The 10000-nt window shown below is 34.6% G+C and overlaps 1 pseudogene; it reads left to right on the top strand.

Moving 5' to 3' along the window:
• LOC137645392 (sialin-like) overlaps positions 1 to 10000 on the top strand; it is a 57941-nt pseudogene that overhangs the window by 16773 nt on the left and 31168 nt on the right.

Here is a 10000-nt window from a genome sequence, read left to right as displayed (position 1 = left end):
AACCTGTGACCAAATTGGTAGAATGACCTTCCTATTCTGGCACTTGAATCGATGAAACTTCAGAAGCTAAAATTTGCAGCGAATGTTTTTACGTTGAACAGGTTGACACAAGTCTCTTTTCATAGTTTATATACAGTATAACAGATCTATTTTTACGTTGTTGCTGGTCTTACGATGTCTCATATTTTTTACTCATTACTTTTCTATTTCCATTTCCTGACCGGGCTAATTTCCATTTTGGAGCCCTTAGAGTTGTTGCATCATACTTTTCAAACTATGGTTCCAGCTTAGCTAATAATAATAATAATAATAATAATAATAATAATAATAATAATAATAATAATAATAATAATAATAATAATAATGCAGTGGGCTGAATTAACACAAAGAAATATCATCAGTACTTGCTTTCGTTTGTAAATCAAAGTAGAAAACTAAAAATACATGGAATTATAGATATAAATTTACAAATTCTCATTCTCTGGGAAGGAACAAGAATCTAAGAAAAAAAGATTCTCTCTCTCTCTCTCTCTCTCTCTCTCTCTCTCTCTCTCTCTCTCTCTCTCTCTCTCTCTCTCTCTCTCTCTCTCTCTCTGGAAAAATAAAGTTGCGGAAAGAGAGTATAAAATATTTGAAATTTTCATTACGTTCCAGATGCCTCAGATCTAATCAGATTAAGGATAATGGAAAGTTAAATTCTGCATTGGGTTCAGAGCTGATACGATACGATCAAAGAGAAGACGACCTCCGAGTATTTCATCAGTTCTTTTTCATTCAGGATTTAATATAACTTCTAGTCATGAAATTAAAAGGACATTAAAGGGCTGGTGAATGTTGCAATAACCTACTTTCATAGGAATTTAATAATCTTAGTTTTTCTTTACTTATTTTATGTGACCTTTGATTTATAGAATATTCACTAAATTGGCTGTCTAGATAGGTTTATTATTAAGTTATATAAATGAACGATCATGTGTCTGTCTGTATTCAAGGTAAGGATTACATTGAGTACTCAAGAAATTACTGATTGGATAATTAAATATTATTAGCTATCACAGTTAATATAAAAGTTCGTCACTATGAAATCTGTTCTGCTACTATTTGTCATGCAACTTATTCTTAAAAAAAAAAAATCAATAAAAAAAAATAAAAAAATAAATCAATAAAAAAAACTGATAACGGTTACAGTTCAAACAGCATAAATTCGCACTCTCATAAATTACTAGATGATTCATAAATTGCGAGGCTTGGCTGAAGCATAATCTCAACCGAAGGTGCTATAAGTAATTTTTCTCCATCATAAAACATAGAGAATCTCGACATCATACCATTTATACATGAAATAAAAGATAAAACAAGTTAGGAAATGAAGCTGCTTTTCACTATTCTTTAATTAGGTGTCCGTGTGTACGTACACCACCCAAAATATGCCCTTAATTAAAAAATCGCCTGCAATTTATAGCTACTTTTAAGAAAGACTATGCATGTATACTAGCTTGTTTTTCAACTTCAAACCTTTCCCTGTTATAGGCGATGGCACCTCACAAAAAAAAAGAAAAAAAAGAAAAAAAAAAAAAAAAAGAAGTGGCAAATGCAATGCGCTAAAACATGTTTTCTGACCTTGTGTTAATTCAGTTATGTGTAAGACCAACCCATTAATGCTCAGCTCCACACTGGCGCATTTTCACTTTGTCTCACGTATTTTTTTGTTTTTGAGGTATTTGGGTTACATTTGTCTGCGAGGTACCAAGTAAGTAACACATTCATACCCTGTGAAATGTTTATATTACGGTTTAATATCTTAAATACTATGAGTTGAGTAATATTGAAACTTTTAGACACTTCAGGAAAATAGCTGGTTAACAAGCTGGAACCTGCAGTTACCAGCTGAATGGTTAAGTTTAGCAGACCAATTTTTTTTTTTTAAACATTTTGTTATTCTTTTTTTACACATTCAGTTGTGTCTCTCGCCCATTGGTCAATAGTTATCTGTTGCACTTTTAAACTGCAAGTGATGGGTTTGAGGAAGAACAGCCAGATGTAGTAGTTGACGCAGAACACGTAGATTCCGTCGTAGACGAACCAAAGGTCAAATACCATTTTGCACCCGAGAGTTCCTAATCAGCCCTTTCAACTTCTTCCAATACATAATCTGCAATATTTTCTATAAAAAGGACCTGTATTGGATCAGTCTCAGTCAGTTTGTATTGTTGGGATAAACTTGTAAGTGCTGAGAGGGGAAGACAAAGAAGGCAGTAACGAAGACATTGATAATCCTATCCCGAAGCAAAACGCTTCCCTCATGCAACCCAGCCCTTCAAAGTATATGAAGAGGATAAATTATGAACTGGGACTTTCTGTTAGTATTTTTTTTTGTTTAAGGGGTAAGGATAGAAGTATATGGCACAGAGACCCGAACCCCAGCTTATCCAGGTATGGCACCCGTTATATCCCTAAGGTTTACTTTACCACTAAGGTAAATATAGAAACCAAGCCTTCAGGTGTTTTTGGGGTGTGCATTGATGAAATAATGATGGAGAGAATATGTCTCCATCCCAACAACAAGATTGCTGCCATTAGGCAGAAGTGCAAGAAGTCTGACAACCACATTGTATGAGACATGGATATCATGGAACTGTAAGCCTTCAGGAGGTGGAATATTGCCTTCTTGATACAGGCTATTAGGTTTGATGATAGTGCCACCAGAGTAACAAGAAAGAAGGAAGATAAGTTGGTACACTTGTGAAATTTATTGGTCAATTTGGTAAAGCAATGTATACATACAGTAATTATTAGCAACGAACTTATCTAACTATTAATGAATATCTGTTTGCAATTTTTGGGAGGTACCCCTTTAAAAATTACTTACCTAATAAATCCTTTAGGTAAGTTATATATAAACCTTATATGTAAGCTGTTTTATATGGATCAAAAAATTCTGTTTTATGTAACACTCTTTTGATATATTCTAATTATCAAATGCTTCTTCTCCAACATGTATGACAAGCAGATAGTAATGGTATGTAGTGCAGAATTGTATTGCATGTATAATGCAATCCATTATCTAGGAAAAGGATATAAAATCCTCCCAAGGGGGATGACCTTAGAGGAATGTTTTACGATGGCTCTTGTGATGGCAATTTGGAGATGTAAAACTGGTTCTACTAATTATTGGTTTACATTCCTGTCTTTGAATTTGTCCTTGAAGGATTTTGGGACAGATTTAGTGGGGACAATGTGACAGAAGTCCTACATCCTCCCAAGAGCCACTATGGAATAGTATAATTGGGTAGTAATCAGATGTGCAGATTTTCTATAATGGTGCCAAAGAGGGTTTCGAGACCTTTAATCAGTATTGCAGTCTCAAATAATGCATGTTACAGTAGGACGAGATGTTGGCCACTGTGAATTTTCTTCGGCATGATTATTGCCACAAACAATGCTTTCATTGACATGCGACTACAATGGCAATAAATTCATATTCAGGAATAGGAAGAGTTTCTACAAGACTTATGTTTTCTAAATATTCGGATGAAATACTTTTAATAGTTGCCAGCGAGTTTCAGTTCTCAATTTCCCTAGTATTGATGTGAAGTTAATCTTAGATAAGAAAAAAATACATAATATATACGAGAAGATATAACACACTTCAGGTTCTTTTTTCTTTTACTCCCTATACCTCCTCCTCCGACAGATTGCCATTTCTAATTCCTCATAATACAATCCCATACCAAAATACATTCTGTGCTGTCCTTAAGACCCTGACATGAAATTATTCATACACCTCATCTACTCTGTCTACCTTTGTCTTTAACATCCCATACTTTATCCAATTTCTCCTTATATGATTTGTTTTCCTACTTATTAAATCATCTTTTCTTGAATAAATTTATAGCCCGTTTTTTTTCCATTCTTTTAAACTTGTATTTTTACTTATGTTAATCTTTTCATCCAGTAAATAATGATCATACCTCATCTTTACATCTATCAAATTGTTCTTTCACACACTCCAGGATGAGACAGTATAGTAAAATCTCTTCTTTATCGCAAATTTTTCCTTTCATGGGAACTCCTAAAAAGCCACTTTTACATTCCTCGTCTATGTTTTGGGAATAGGTTCCTATCTCATTTTCTTATCCATCCCTAATGGGTCCACTAGTACTAACTGACTACTGGACTCATAATTCACACTTAGATCAATTAACCCACCAGAATGAACTAAAAAATAGCTGACTTCTTGATTTGGACTACTAGCCATGGGAGTAATCAATGCCCTTGTGATAATCTGTAGCCTTTTATGTGGGACTGCGTTCTTTAAAGATCAATATACCTCATAATTGGTGACAAGATTTTCAGGCAATAATTCTTCAAATCTTCACATGTATTCATAATCTGATTATCTACAGTGATCACTCAATATTTGAAATTTATATGAGTCATGCAATATCTAATCAGTGGTATTTATGAGACGCCCACCTGCATCCTATCTTACCTAATAATTCGGTTGCTTAGCTTACATTTTTCCAAGAATTGTTCATACTGTGACGAAAGTGTGAAAATTTGCATATGGGTTAAATTTTCAATGCTCTTTCACATAAAAATGGGACATACGTGATATCGCCAAAATTTATGTAGCCATCTTACTTTTGAAAATGGCTGCCGGCACAAAACAATTTGTCTAATTTTTCAGTCTCTAGGACAAATTTTTTGTTTAAGTATATCAATCTAATGTTTTTACATTCAATGAATCTAATGGAGAACAGATAAACACGTTATTTTCCCTTCTTAATGATAAAAAAGGATGTTGGTAGTACTTCAACTGATTTAAATATGATGGGGATAAGATGATTGTTTATCATCTTTTTTTCTTTTTAAATGTAGATCAGAATTCTTCTATGTGTATATACTTTGCCTCATGTTGTCCTATTTGAAAGCCAACTAATGTCGTAACTCACTATACTAACCTTACATCAATGTTAGAGAGCCTGTGCATAATAATGACAATGAATCCTTTGCAGATGCAGCAAGTCAAACGGAATGTCGTCTTCTCCACCTGAAACACTAGTATCGCACAATGATGAGTACGAATCATTAATGATTATATCCTTTACCCATGTAGTATAATGTGTTTTTTTCCTGTGGTGGTGGTAGACTATTTTTTTTTTTTTAGTTTCAGGTAGACGATGGTGAACAGCATCATCAGAAAACAGATTCACATCTCAGATTCTTGCAATTTGATGCCTTAACGAGTATCTCTAGCATAGCAGGCTGTTAATTTTACACTGCTATCCTGTATAGCACTCAGGCCATTGTTCACTAAACCAGCCCACAATGCTGCAACAATATTACATGTAATGAAAATGTTGGAAAAGGACATCAACAATTTACGCCCTGGTCAAATGCCTGTTATAACCATGGATCGACTTTTGTTTGATACCACTAAACAAATTCAGTGGGCTTCAATTGAGTGGCTCATAACTGGCCCAAAATTGCTCAGGTAAATGATCCACTTGAAACTTCATGTGAAACAACTCGGACAAAATCAACTAAGCACCACGATTAATCACATTCTGTGCAAACAAAATTTGCTGCCCCTGTGATATCAATGGTCACAACATTACAAAAATTGGGAGATCCATTCACAGCTGACAGTAATGATGTAGTCCAAATCGAAAACAAGGGAGTTATGGGTGAAAGTGCCGCGGCCAGTGTCAGGACTGTAGAGTCGATTGGACAATTCCAGTGTGACTAATTTGTTGCTGAATGGTTAGAGCAACGAGTTACCCCAATATCAGATATCTTTTCCTAAAACAAACTGACCTTATTCTATAAGACATCACCCACGAGGCACTCTGAAAAATAACTATGAGCTATTTGTTGGTGGTACATCTCATATAAATCTCGCAATGGAGACATGGATGAGTTTTTCAGAAATGAAAACCATGGCACGCCACCTTCTCTCTCTCTGATATGGGTGAGGTTAGACAGGAAATAATCAGACCTTACTAAATGCTTTGATAAGCTTCTTACACCACCAGACTATCTCTCACCATTTGTAAATGCAAACATTCTACATGGAGGTGTGTTGGTCGATATATTGCTTCTGAAAACCTGTACTACATTTCTTGACTATGCTGAACAAGTGTTTATATTTTATGTACTGAAAAAACTCCAGGCCACATAGCGTCTGGATTCGGTATGGGATCAATACAACGAAGGTAGCCTGAAGGGTTCAACAAGACAAAAGAGAGGATCTGCAAGCCATCTCCGAAATAGTAGTGCTATACCAATCCCAAAGAACAGGGAAAGAGTTCTGTTGCACTGAAGGAACAGGTGTTCTCGCATCACATGGGGGTGACACATGCCCTATCCTTGCTCCTTGCAGTCACAAGGAAGCCGCCACAAGGCTAATCTTGCATGCTTATCACTGTACACAAAAGCACCACAGGAAAGTACATATCAAATCAGCTGACATGGATGTCTTGATCCTAGCAGTCGCCAATTTTCACAAGATATCACTAGAGCACATATACAAGCTAATGAAAGGTCTTGACTTGAATTTTTATATTCTAGTTTCATTATCACCATATGCTTTTTGTATTTTGATAAAATTTTAATCATGTCTCCATATTTATTATGTAGATAGTCTAAAATTAAAATAATATAACTTCTATATTCTAATTTCATAGTTTATTTTGTATATTCTTTATCATATCTGTACTGTGTAGAGATCAAACAATTATACAATGCAGTACAGTGTAGATATGTTTCCATTGTAGATAACAACCCAAAGTGGCACCGGATGAATTATGGATTGTCTTTGCTGTAAAGAAGACCTATAGACTGATATCAGTTCAAAGCCAGTAAATTTGGACAGCAAAAGGCCAGAGCACTTCCATTTTTCCATGCCTTTACTTGATGTGACACCTCGGCATTCAGTAGTATCGGAAAAGTAAACATCTGGGATACTTGGTCAGCATTCCCTTATGTTTCTGGCACATTTGTGTGTCTTTCTGAAAGGCCCAATTGCATCACAGATGACAACATGCACCATGTAGAAAGGCTTGTCATACAGTAATTCTGTATGACAGGACAAGGGACATAACATATCATCCAAGTAAGGAAGCATTTGTTTGCAAAAGAGAGGCAACTGAATTGAATATTCCCAACAAATGCTGCTCTCAATGAGCATATCAAGATAGTTATCAGGCAGGATATGTCTGGGCACAGTTATTCGAGGCTAATCAACGACTACAATCACCGTCAGCTTGTGGATGGACCAAGATTTCGAGTGACCACTGGGTACTCTTCTGGACTGTATTTCCAGAAGCAACCAAGTCATGCAAAGAACTTATCAAATATAGGTGCAAAAAGGCATGCAAACCCCCTTGTAAATGTTCAAATGTATCACTTCAATGTACCGAGATAATATACACGAAAATGCTTCCAGTCAGAGTACCGACTCAATGGCTTGTCTCCGCATTATCCTCACTTTAGTTATTTCCATGTTACTGGTGTACTAATATTCATTATTTGACATGTATGTAATGTTACTCGGAAAAAGTATTAATGCTCATGTATATATTGCACTTTTGATCTTCCAAGTTGAATTGTGTTTTATAGTGCTTGGTCGTTCCAGAGACATATCTAATCTACTTGAAAGCTTGTCTTCTGAGGAAATTTATCACTTTTTTCTTTTGGTTTTATTATTGGAATATTCCACATGAAAGAATAAAGTTAAGTTAATTGCAATAGATGCTTTGAGTGTGAAAATATCAAGTTAACACATGAAAACAACGAATTATATGCCACAGTGGGTGAAAAATTGACTAAATTGTTCTATGTTGACGGCTATTTTGAAAAGAAAGATGGCGGCTTAAATTTTGGTAATATCACGTGTGTCCCGTTTTTTATGTGAAAGAGCATTGAAAATTGAGCCCGCATGTATATTTTCACATTTTCTTCACAATCTGAATGATTTTGTCCTAATCTACTGTACTATAATGTCTACTGTACTGCATGTTGTAGTATATATTTGCACAGACCCTTACAGCAACTAAATTGACGTCATTTCTTTGATTCCCTACAGGGCTACGTTATGCCTTCTTTGACAAGATGCTTGGTTACTTGGATTCCACCATTAGAAAGAAGAAAATTTAATACTGTTGTTTTCTCAGGTAAGTCTTTATAACTCCATCTCGTGTGATTTAACATCGTTCATGTTAGTTTAACATAATAATAGCAAATATACAAAAAAAAATTGCCAATAACTCGATTGTTGTGACTTGCATATAATGGATGACTCACCTGACACACCTACAACTTAAATTGTCATGTCTAATTTTAATGTGATTCATTGGTCTCGGAGGAGGTATCCATGTTTTGTAAATAAGATTTATTCGTATTCATAACCTAAGTTTGCATGATTTTAGATATTTCATCATCTGTCTCAGTTAATACTTCTATGTCGGGTAATATTCTTTTTTCTCAACTCTTTTTTTTTATCTTCTGCTAATTGCTATTTGTCTTGGTCAAACATATTTATAAACTCTTATAACCTAAATTTTCATGAACAATTTTGATAAGATTCACTCGTCTCGGAGGAGGTATCTAGGTTTTCTAAATAAGACGCATTCGTAATCAAACCTAAGTTCGCATGCTTTTAGATATTTCATCATCTGTCTCAATTAATACTTATATGTCGGGGAACATTATTCTTTTTTTTTCTCAATTTCTTTAATTTTTTGCTAATTGGTATTTTTCTTGGCCAAGCATATCTATATACTCCTAGGTGCACTCCTTGTAAATTTCATCCATTGCTCTTCTGCTTACGGTCATTTTGCCTTATTATTTATACTAAAGCCATTTTCCATAATATTTGAGGTTTTACAAGAACATTCAACAAATAATATTTGACATCACTGTATTTCAAGCATGTATTATTTGTCCTCTCCTCTCGTGAATGGCTCTTTCAGAGAAAGAATTTGTTGTCACCCGAGGACCCATTTGTAGCACCTCTTAAAAGGTTACATACAAAAGTCAATAACTAGAGTATTTGGATGGAAGAGTGTTAATCAGCGAGACATCTGTTGCCAGTCAAACAAATACGATTGAAAAGAAAGTTTACATCATTATCCATTCATACGGTCGTGTTATACTGATATACGAAACCTATTATCTATTTTATGAAAAACTTCAAAGAAGGACGTAAAATATTTATATTTCAAGCTCTGGCCGATGAATTTTGAGACACTAGGTAGTTGCAACTAACCTGCTAGGGTATATGCATCATTGGCTCTAAAAATGGTCAATTTGAACAAATAAAAAAACTGAAAACAATTAGCAGTATTCCAATACACTTAAAACTTAGTTCACATTTAGTGATGATCTAGATATATGTAGGCCTGCACTAATATCAAAAACTCATTTAGACTTCATCTTTATAATTCTAGATTCTATAACATTTCCTTTTACGACATCTATACAGTAGAGCAGCTCTTTAGAATTCTTCCAGTTTATTAAAATGATTATATTCATGCATGTGACCAATAAGCGCCTTGGCCATATTACCAACTCGAACGTAATATTTATGTTGGTTTAATGTTTCTGCCAACATTTTACCACTTTGCCTAATGTGTCTTACATCACAACCACTACATGGAATTTCATTTACGCAAATTTTGCTTGAGGGCCATTTGAATATTCGACAATGCTAGTTAGCTGGCAAGGTTTTTCTATCATTTCTCTTATTGTTCAACTTTTTTGTTGTATTTTATCTTATTACCTCAGCGAACGAATATGGAAGGATGTTATGTTTTACCGCGTGTTTGTGTGTTTGTTTGTGAACACCTTCCATGTCAAAATCTTAATCGTAGAGTAATGAAACTTGCAGGGCTTGACTATTATGTAAAAAGCTGAAAATTATTAAATTTTAAAAAGGCAAGGTCAAAGGTCAAGATCACGGTCAAGCAAAATGTCCAATTCATGAAATGAGCCAAAA

This window comes from Palaemon carinicauda, chromosome 8 (assembly GCF_036898095.1).
Source record: "Palaemon carinicauda isolate YSFRI2023 chromosome 8, ASM3689809v2, whole genome shotgun sequence".
NCBI classification, from domain to species: Eukaryota; Metazoa; Arthropoda; class Malacostraca; order Decapoda; family Palaemonidae; genus Palaemon; species Palaemon carinicauda.
Note: the sequence above shows the minus strand (reverse complement) of the source record. Positions and strands in the feature narration are given on the sequence as shown.